Raw genomic sequence first — 11614 nt, 5'->3', positions numbered from 1 at the left:
TTAATTTGGTTGGGGATGTGTTTGAGTATTGTGTAGCTAATGATATCTATTCCTATGGCTGAGACTGTGTTTTTCGGTTTAGAGCTGTTTGCAATTCATAAGGTTATGTATAACATGTTGGTTTTGGGGGTATATTTCGAGATTATATTATTTCATATGAATTTAACTCTATGCTTGGTGGAGCGGACTATGACCGAGAGGTGTGCAGCCATTGCGTTGAAATATTAGATTTGTAATGTCTTTTCATTATGTTGAATATTTTCCATAATGGTATTTTGTTTTCCAAGTAATAAGTAGCACAAAAGGCTCGCTATATCCAATGTTTATTCCTAATTCAGAACATTCACCATTTCCAAACACACTCGCGTGATAGCCTGTTTATTTGTTCGTATTAAAATTTATGTAATTGTTTTATAAGACATTGAGTATCATGTCTCGATGGTCGGCCCATGTACAGTTTACACTCGCATTTAATGTATTTTTATTCTGTACAGCGAGTGACCTTCTAATAAAAAACTTCTTCTTCATCTTCTTCTTCTTCTTCTGTTAGTTGGATATATAATAACATGGTTTCACGCAGGTATACATGACAGCGAGATAATAATACTGGTTTCCACGTTCCATTAAAAAAGGAGACTCGAGGGGGTGTCGTAGCTATATACTTAGAGATGATCACACACACACACACACACACACACACACACACACACACACACACACACACACCGATCGTCGGGGATAAGGACAAGCCCGTGATAACAGGCGAGGACATTTCCAAACTCAAGGACGTGGTCGAGATCAAGATGAAGATGGATAACAACGCTTAAACAAAAAAAGCCTATAGTGAGGGGGAAACACAACAATAAAACCGAAAGAGAGTGAGTGAGTATGGTTTTACGCCGCTTTTAGCAGTATTCACATCGGGGGACACCAGCAATAGGCTTTACACATTGTACCCATGTCGGGAATCGAACCCGGATCTTTGGCGTGACGAGCGAACGCTTTAACCACTAGGCTACCCGACCGCCACATGTGCTGAAAGAAGCATTACTGAAAAGCATTATTTAATTTAATTAAACAGGCGATATTGGGCACATAACTAGTGATTATTTAATCGGTACTGTTTAAGAGTGAAACGTATTGGGAAATGAATTTTCAAAATTTCCAATGCTTGTGGTGAATGGCCTTTCATTCATAATTAGAGTACCTACGAGGATCACCCAACATTTCAGTACGTTGATAGATTTATTTTTTGGGGACAGAGGTTGATAGTATAACGAAGCTGTGTTCCTGAGAACAGTAAGTGAGTGAGTTTTTAACAGTATTCCAATTATATCGCGGCGTGTCAGCTTAATGTGGGAGGAAATCCCGAAGTGATGCAGGTCTCAGACATTTACCACTTCGGTGAAACCCACGAGCACGGGTATGGTGCTGAAAAACCTAGAAACACACAATCATAGGTTTCTGGCGTGCCCAAGGGCCGCAATTCTGCCTAGGGAATCGCGGCGCCTTAGACGACTGGGACGCCCGAGCCACCCGTACCCCCTCCTGAGAACAGTGTATCATTAATTAAGAATAAAGAAACAATAGAAAATGTGGTAAAAGTTCACAGTTGTATTATGATAAGTTAAATGTGACTAAAGAGCGGCAATTTAAAAGTTCAAGACCCCAATTGGCACTGAAAATGATAACTAATTATTAAACCAGTACACATATACAAGCTGATCAGCTAAGCAACTGTATAACCGCTATTATAAAAGATGGCTTAATCAACACTGACAATCGACGCAGTCAATTGAAGTATATTTATAGGCTTCAGGCAAGATACAAACGGTAACACAGTATACATTGCGCGGTTCATCAGTTCAGATGAAACAAGACTGGAGACTTGCTCCCCTTCAAATTCCAACCCACCCACCCCACTAGTTGCCTAAGTGTACACATAATTACAAATATTTTCACATCTTGACCATATACATTCTTTCTTCCATTCATAATGTGGCACACACACTTTGCCAATGGAATTTGCCATTCATATTAGTAAATGAAATAATTACATACGTAACTATTAGTTACATGAAAATGAAAGTACTATTTCATCAACCCAATCATAGCCATTTTAAGTTTCAGTGAAAGGAAAAACAAATCGAAAATTGATTTAAGCATGCTAACACACGTGGTATTATAAGTCTGTGAGTGACACTTTTGTAGTCAGAAGGAGAAATTAAATATTGATGTACCGCTTAGGTCCCAATTTTGCAAAAAATTCAGCGTTCCGATGAGTTCTGATGAAAATTCACCCGACAACCTCTTTTTGGGGTCCCCGTTTTCCGTAAAATCCGATAGAGATCCAACTTTGATCAACTTCTTCGCAACGCTGCTGCCCTATGTTTCTATGCTCCAGCAACAAACTATGCATCAAGATGCAGGGAGATGTGGCTGAGCAGTGATTGGGGCATGAATAGGCCTATCCTCCGTCTCTGCATCTTCAGGAGGAGGCACAGAAGAGTCTTCTGGCACTTGAGATTGTTGAGGAGTGCTGGGTGGTCTCTTCTTTTCCTTCTGTCCTCCAACATTTCTGTGCTGTAGGGTCCGATGAAAATCTGCGAAGTGAGTGTAGGCTGACTCTTCTTTCGTGGTCCGTTGCTCATCAGATGTCACCGCTTGCTATGCGATATGTGTCGGATGGCAGTTGGGTTAATGAGCGATTACCCTCCGATGTCAAAACGGATAGCAATCGGACGGTGCTAAATATCATGTTAACCTCCGATGAGAATCGAATTGGTGATGGGCGGCTATCAGGCGCGTCGGGCAGACCACAGATTGCAATCAGATGAGCGCCAGATGACTGTTAATTAAGTTGCTGACCAGCAGCACCTCCACCCTCTCCATCTCCTTTGACCTAGCTCAAAGGAAGAGGCCTCTGGGTAAAGCCTCGGCTAAACCTAAGCCTCAGAAGACACCTACTCCGGCCTCAACCCTCCCCGCACCCCGCCAGGTACAGAAGGCCCGGCCACCGAAGAAGAAGAAGTCTCCACCAGTCTCCACGTCTCCACTATAGAGATTGAGGAGACTCTTGCCTCTTTTTAGATTAGGACAGTAATATTTATATTACTTTTGGGTTGCACTTTTTTATTTATTCATTACGCTTTTTCCCCCCAAAATGGTATAAGTGCAATCCCGTGTGCGAGATACGCTTTCGTGTAATTATTACACGCGGAAAGCACACGTTTAATCACCGATAAACCACCACCACAGACTACAACATTGCAATCGAAGCTGTCAAACAAGCACCATGTCTGCAGTAGGACCAGGAGACGAGGATGATTTGGGGGGAGTCGGACATATCAGTCGATTCTCTCGATTCCGGCTCCGAGTCAGACTCTAAGGAAGAGAAAAGCGGTAAGTAACATTAATTCATTTTCAGTAAATTGAGTATGGATACTGTCAGTGTCAAAGCAATGGCGGGAATATGAATTTGGTATGGGTTTTTTTTTGCAATTTTTGAAATTGTAGGCTGTTTCTACTATGACTTAATGGTATCGTAGAGATTTATAACACTGTAAACATCGCATCAGGCCCCGAGATCATGAAATTGGTCTTAGCTCAAATTTTGTTAAGCACGAATTTTGTCTTAAGTTTTTAAGGTTTTGCTTAGCTGAGATTCGGTCTAAGACAGGATCTTGAAACGGTCTCAGCAAAATCTTAGTCTAAGTCTTAGACAGCCGTCATAGGAACCAAGGCCGTAGTTAACTTTTTTGACAGGGGGTGGGGGGTTGGGGGTCAAATATTTGTACAAGTATCACTTGTCCCCAACTTGATTCAAATAAAGCATTTTTTAAAATGTCTACATGTGGCCAGGCCTACACGTTCCTTTGCTAAAGTGCAGGAAAATTAATGGAAAAATATCTTTGTTAAAAATGATTTTTTTTAAATATTATCTTGAAGGACACACCAGTTCACACTTTTGGACCCGAAGCCATATTTTTAAAGGGGCATCATGTGTCGGTTCTTATAGCCTGAATCTAAAAAGTCTAACTTATTTTCAAATGTGAAAATAAATAAATTATATGTTTTATACATTTTAAATGGTATATGTTATTGATATATCATTATGAATGGAGATCAAATTTTAATGAAAATTGACCATCATTGTAAAGCTTTTGACTTTAGTTCTAACCCTGGAAATATTTGTGTCATGATTACACAATTGTTAACCAGCGACGACTCAAGGAAGACCTTCATTTTCCATTAATAAAGTCACAATTATCCTAATCTTTATATAGTTGTGATGAAGAATAATTCAATCTGTATACAACTAAAAAGGCCGCAGGTTATATGTATATATACAAATTACTAGCAAAATATTAGTCTTGATGAAAATAAACTTGTCACATGAGGATTGAAACTGTGTTGTGAAATATGCACTAGATCAACAGGGTCTGAAATAGTCCCTTCAATAAACTAAATATATATTAATGATTGGGGTATAAATCAAAGAATGATAACAAAAATAAAATACTTTGGAGAAATGACAAACTTCCATGAAGCAATTTGCAAAACCTGTGTATCCAAGGGAGGTAATATAGGGCATAAACAAATCACATTATCTCCCCTTAATTATAAATCATGAGTCAGCAGTTGCAGAGTTCCAATTCTCATAAGAAACATCCATTAAAATTTGCAAATGCAGCGATAGAAACAAACATTTTAGTTCACTGGTCCTTATGCTATAATGATAACATACAGCAAAACCCTATAAAAATGGCAAATTTCTAGTCCTTATGATATACCTTAATCTTAACCGGATGTCACGACATGTGCAAAGGTCTATCGCTCTTCTGCACACAAATATATAATCAGGACAATGACATCGAAGTTAAAGCCAGCCAACTTATCCGGGGATAAAACAAATTTCCAAATCTTCCGATTGTTTTAGAATAACAATGGGATTTTACCCGTGTGCTGGACACGGACAGCTTTGATCTCGGCAACAGCATTGCCTTTGCCGAGGTGTGCGGCCCTGTCAACCCTCCAGGTAACAAGACTTGATAAATACAAACAACATACTGAGATAAGATTAACTATTATTATTAAATGCATGAATTTATTAATCAACATAGACAATGTCTGTCATCCAAAACTAAGGAAGTAATTGTTTCATATATGGTGTCTCCAACAAAGTTAATTACATGTTTAGGTTTAAATGTCGATGTACATTGTATGATGTTGAGATTATCGTTACATGTATCAAATACATTGATATATGTCAGCATGATTTATAATAATTCATGTGGTCATAAATTATGATTTATGTTTCAGATCACGATGACCCTCCTATATGCTATTTCGATCTGCAACCCGGAGGAGGGGATGCAGGGCCGCACTCTATCACCACAGAGCATGGCTCGGGCGTGGAGACTCGTAGACCGGGAAGAAATGCGGGCATTTCTTGGACTCTTGTTGGCCATGGATGTCTTCAAGAAGCCAACCATCGCTTCCTACTGGAATGAGGGAGACAAGAACTGGGTTCCGCCCAAACCTTCCTTTGGTGGGACAATGCCGATGAATCGCTTCCAAGTCATCATGCGGTTCCTCCACTGTGTTGGTCAAGCAGTTTCCCCATCTGTGTGCTTCATTGTAAGCAAGCGCATAGTCGACGAAGTCATCTATATCCCCCGCCCATTTTAACACGTTATGCCAAACCAGGTAACTGACCCAACATTTCTCTTAGCCCATGTCAAAATAGCTGCAATGGAAATTCTAAATTAATATTCTAAAACTCCTGAATATCAAATGGCACCTGTTCAGTATGTGCTATATATATATAGACATGCAATGTTTGGCAAGGAAATATTCAACAGTTTATTTGTTATACTCCATAAGTGAACCCACCCAAAATTAAAACTTAAATCCAACTTGTTGCCACGGAAACGTAAAAAATATTTAAAACAAATACAATTCCTTGAGAGAAAATGGCACAGTTCAGTGTGTGCCTGGTAGACGTACAGACGGAACCCATTTCTATATAACTAGTGCGTGAGTATGACTTACCCCGCACTTGCAATATTCAAGTGACATCACAGGGAGTTGTTGTAGATATATGTACTTATTGTAAATATGTATATGTATATGTGTGTATAAATATTAAAGGATGTCTTTTTTTGTGAGAGAGTATGACGTCACGCCGTTTTGCAATATAACAGCATCATCATGGATATTCATTGTATATTGATCCTTGTCTATTGTATATAATTATGTACTTACTGTTAATGAAGTGAGTTTGTTTTATGCCTCTTTTAGCAATATTCCTGCAATCATGTGGCAGTTTAATATACATAGGTTCATATTAGGTTGTCTATTTATTGTCCATGTTATTATTGTGTGTATGTAATGATCTTTTTGTGAGAATGACTTCCCACTGCATTATTTAAATTATTATTAGATATTATTTTAACTTTATTGTACATAGTATATTTATTATTCACATGTAAAAACTGTCAATAAATATGTACATGTATGAATTGAGAGATTTGTACTTTTGTCTTATATATCTCATTTAAACAGTTTTGTGACTGATGATACTTTTAAAAGGAACAAAAGTTTGCCACTAACGTGGCTATATCCCCTGCCCTTGTTGCAGAATGTATGACAATTAAATCTAAACAAACCCTAACCTTTTTTATCCACGGTGGGACTTGTCATGGAAATTGTTAAAAAAGAAGAGTTTGGAACCTCAGTCTATTTCGTTGCCATAGAAACGTAAAAAATAAAATTTTCTTAAATTTATAAATAGCAAAAGGCACCAGTTCAGCATGTACTTGACAGACCTGCAAAGTTTCATGAAAAAATATTGAACGGTTTCTGAGTTACGCTCCATTTCTAGTATGAAAAATGGGAAAGCAACCGGAAGTGATGAAATACCAATTGTATTACGTAATCGTCTTTCGCATGCATTTCGTCTGAGCCTTTTCAACAAATGTTTAAGCAGTGGCGTAATTCCTGATTCATGGCGACAAGGTATCATCAACCCAATCTCCAAAGTATCCACAGCAGACATGCTATGTCATATAGAGGCATTACTCTGATAAATGTTGTGAATAAACTGTTTTCTTGAAGTTAGGAAAGGATGTCGCTGGTGTTGACGGGTAATCTGCCGATCTTGTCGAGGTGCGGTGACCCTGGGACGACCGCTCCGAGGAAGGTCATCTGTGGTCTGTGTAGCATTGTATCGATGCAGGAGACGGTAAATTGTGGTTACGTTAACGTTGAAATAACGGGCAACATCTTGACAGACTCTCCAGCTTCCACATGTCCGATATCCTGGTTTCCCTGAATTTGAGTTAGGCGGGGAGTAGTATAGGTAATGGAGGTTCTGGACCACTTCCACTGGAGCCAGATTTATATACCTTTACCACCACTACAGATGGAATTTTTTATGCAAAAATTATGATGCGATTCAACGAGAGTCATGAGACGTATTAAAAGAAACATCAATAATTATTAATAATGGATAAAATTTACTTTAGCCCACGAGGATATTGGAAAGGTGTAGGAGCAATAAAAAAATTAGCCACCGTGGCTAAGGTATCTAAAGATGTGGCCAAGGATTGGTTAAAGAAACAAGCGATGTGGCAAATATATTTACCGGCACCGCGTTATATACCGAGAAAGAAGTTTGATATTTTTACAACGAATGAAGTTCATCAGGCCTCTTGTTTCTTCCCCACGATAAGGTAAGACCCAAAACGTATAAATACGCTTTAACCATAGTGGATGTGGCTAGTCGATACAAGGAGGCTGAGCAATTAACCTCGAAGGATTCAACAGAAGTTGCTAATGCACTAAGTCGTATATATAAACGCGGACCACTGAAATGGCCGAAGCTATTTCAAGTAGATCCCGGTTGCGAGTTTATGGGATCGGTAACTAAACTGTTAACAAAGCATGATGTCGAAATCAGGCGAGGTGAAAAAGAAGCCCACCGTAGTCAAGCTATCGTTGAAAGATTTAACCGGACATTAGCGGAACGTTTGTTTGGCTATCAGTATGGGATCGAAATGAAATCGGAACGATTGAGATCAACTGAATGGGTGACACGATTATCAGCTGTTGTATCAGCGCTGAATAATGAAGTAACGAGAACCATCCGATGCGATTAAAATGAAATCCGTGACTTCCGAATCTTCAACACCGACGAGAGGTAAAGAACAAAAAAATTCCGGATAGAGTAAGCGTAAGATATTTATACCAGCCCGGTGAAATCGAAGGACGCCTACGTCGTGCAACTGATGCAATTTGGTCTCCTAAGACATATAACATTAGTCGATTGGTTATGAAAGAAGGAGAGCCTATTCTTTATTATCTTAAAGATGGACCGGCCAGGGCATTTGTGCGAGAAGAGTTGTTCATAGTTCCCAACAATACAGTATTACCGCCCTAAGTAACCATAAGCATAGGTTGTTACACCATCCTTATCAATCCATCTCTTTGTATCTTAGGGGGATAATTACGTCTTGTTCATTCTTAATCCATGTATCCTATGATTGTAACTTCTTAAACAGTTCATCTCGTGTTTGAACGTTCTACCATTGAATAATGCTTCTTTATACTGTTCGTGTTTGATATGTTTTTTTACCACATACTTCTTAACACCCTTAGCTTTTCTTATCTCTCCATTATCAGACTTCTTTATAGAATACATCTTAGGTCTTAATCCGACATACTCCGCTATAGGAGTCCAAGCACATTCATTCTTCATCTTACCTAACACCTTTTTATTTACAAAGTTGTGTGTAACACTATCCAGTATGGCCAGAGGCTGTGTAGAGGTGAGCTTATTGCGTTCACCAGAAGAAAGGTTACTGAGCCCCCTTAAAGGTTCGAGTGTCATTTCATGTCCAGGCGATGGTCATAAATCGGACAGTTGTTGACCGGTTTATCGTACCACGATCTTGTTTTGACCCCCCTGAAGATTTGAGGGTCACAGCCTTCCTATATAAACCGCACTGTCAGTGTCGTCGGTGAGAGAGGCAGAGAAGGGTGCTGAACACTGACCAGGACCAGACCGACAGAGCAGTCCAGAAGAAAACGGCAGAAGAACACGAGCCAAGCTAACAGTCAAGTCACGGCTCAGAAGGCCAGCACACTGGGACGAGCTCTGGTCACACTGGGTCACGCCTGAAACAGCCCATAGCCTCTCTCACAGTCTCTGCCACGCCCTTGTTAAGTGTTCGTTGTACCAGCGTATAAAATTGGCCCTTGCTATTAAAAAAACCGCTGAAACCGAAGATCGTGTTTGTCTGTTGTGCTACAAATGCAGTGGATTATCTTTTGGGTAATCGCTCGTGTCGTACATATCTATTTTTTCTGTCATATCTTTATACACATCCTCGGTTTGTATTTCCATCAACAAAGAATCTGTATATAACACCTCGCATCTATTGCCGTATTGCTTCTTAAGTTTGTTGTGATAAAAGTCATACATTAAGTGTTTTGACAAGTCGAGAATACTCATGCCAACGTACACCGGTCTGTTGAATTTTATATTACTCTTCTGCATATGCAACGCGGCTAAGTCGTTATCGAATATCTTGCTTCTGTTTAAAGCCGGACTGGCTATAAGTTTCCTGAGTCTTTCTTCCTCATTAGGTCTGACTAATTTAACATCAACACGCTTCCTTAGATTCTCCATAGTTTTACCAAATACTGAGTTATTCATGAGCTTATATAGATTCTCTTCGAAATCGCTGGTACTTATCTTTCTTAAATCTGTGTTCAACCTTATATAGGGCTCCGTCCAAGGGCTTTGATCAAACTTTAGAACTCTGTGTATTTTCTTTAGTTTCATACCTAACGATAGATATAACTGGAGATTTCTGTAGTGAACTATATATTTTGTCTTATCCCTCAAATTTGGTACGAGTTTTTCTACGTTAGCTAACCTAGTATTACCCATCAAGGAGTGTTGATATTCCGACAATTTTATCCACACCCCAACCCTTACCTCTATTAGTCCAGCGTTCTAAAGTTTCCTGTAAAAATATTGATAACACCATCAGGCTTCACTACATGAAAAAACTCGTATCAATTTATGGTTCCGTGTTTGTTACATATTTGCTTAAATCACTTGCGTTTCTTTTGCGTGTGAGTATATTAACGTATAACCTGTTTTATATATGGGCTCTCGCAATTCTTTTAGAATGGCCTGTGTACTTTGATAATAGATGTATATTATTTTATGTATATATTGCTGTACATGAGGTGAGAGTCTAATAAACTGTACTTCTGTCTGTCTGTCTGTCAAATGTGAGCGTTTACATGTGTTAACATCTGGGCGTGAAGTGCCGATGTAAAAACAACATACTTTATTCAAAGGATCAGCCAATAAAACGTTGATTGATTGTTCATATTATTATCTAACTATGGTTTTGTAAAAAACCTTGGACATTATGAAAATAGTTGTCAAGTGGGCTTTCTCAGCTGACCTTTGAGACATGACACCTAAACAGACAAACAAACTAAGCGATCAGTTGAGAAACGAACACGGGTTATAATATCTACAAACGAAAAGCTATATGTATATATATATATATATATATATCAAAATATTTGATTCTTACAGAGACACGAGACATCGAATAAGTTCATTTGTAAAGCTGTAGACGTATAGGATATTGTTCCTCTATGTGGGTATTCACGGAAACATTCCTTGAACAAAGTAGCTGCCTATATCTCTACATATAACTTTGGTAGAATGTTAAAATGGTATTTGCATTTTGTTTTCATTCATTTGATGTTGCAGTGAATAGAATCATTCTTGTTCCTCTACGTTTTCGTTGGGAAGTTTTTCGACAGATGTTGTTTTCAAAAGCCTTTTCGACTGTAGGCGCGTATGCTTTACAGTCAATGTGAAAATGTAATTCACTCAGGCTATCTTTGAAATGTCTATAAAATATACGATAAAATAAGCAAGCTCAGGTGAAATATTTTCTTTGTGTTGCAAGTCAAAATAGTGTAAACGAAAATCGCATGATACCAAGCAAGTGACTTATCAAAACCTCGTCACCATGACCTATGCAAAGATACCTACATTTCCTACATTTCAAGACTAAAAGCATATTAGTGATCACGGGCATCAAATCACTAATGATAATTCTGAAACGCCACTGATCAGCCTAGAATCGTTTGGAATATTTTGGAAAATACGCATACACGAACGCCGAAGTGTACGTTCCGCCATATTGGATTGTGTTTACAAAATGCCGGTTATGAGACACCTCCTATTCGATCAGGTATATTTCAAACTCAGCTGATGTACATGTTTCACTGAGTTTCTCATACATTTTAGAAACAAATGACAAATTCAACAGAAGCTGTTAAAGTTTCCGTCCTGTGTGATGCCATGACTGACGCTAAGTCACGCACAACGACGACGGTAGTTATCTGCATTTCTGACTAATTCTCTTTGTTACATTGGAAAACAGATTGTCAGAATGTTTGTGATTACTTACGTGACACACTTATCTATACTCAACAACAAAAGTTCCTGTGACACCAATATATTAGTGTATTTTTCAAACAAGTAAAGTTTGGTTTTCAATATTGTAGTACA

General features: G+C 38.6%; 1 protein-coding gene across 1 annotated transcript in view; it reads left to right on the top strand.

Moving 5' to 3' along the window:
* Positions 1 to 11614, top strand: part of LOC139470768 (aromatic-L-amino-acid decarboxylase-like) — a 134610-nt gene that overhangs the window by 52820 nt on the left and 70176 nt on the right. The gene's annotated exons all lie outside the window — the stretch shown is intronic.

Source organism: Haliotis cracherodii, unplaced genomic scaffold, assembly GCF_022045235.1.
Source record: "Haliotis cracherodii isolate W230 unplaced genomic scaffold, xgHalCrac1.p SCAF_21, whole genome shotgun sequence".
Taxonomy (NCBI): Eukaryota; Metazoa; Mollusca; class Gastropoda; order Lepetellida; family Haliotidae; genus Haliotis; species Haliotis cracherodii.
The sequence above is the reverse complement of the archived record's forward strand: the minus strand, read 5'-3'. Positions and strand labels throughout refer to the sequence as shown.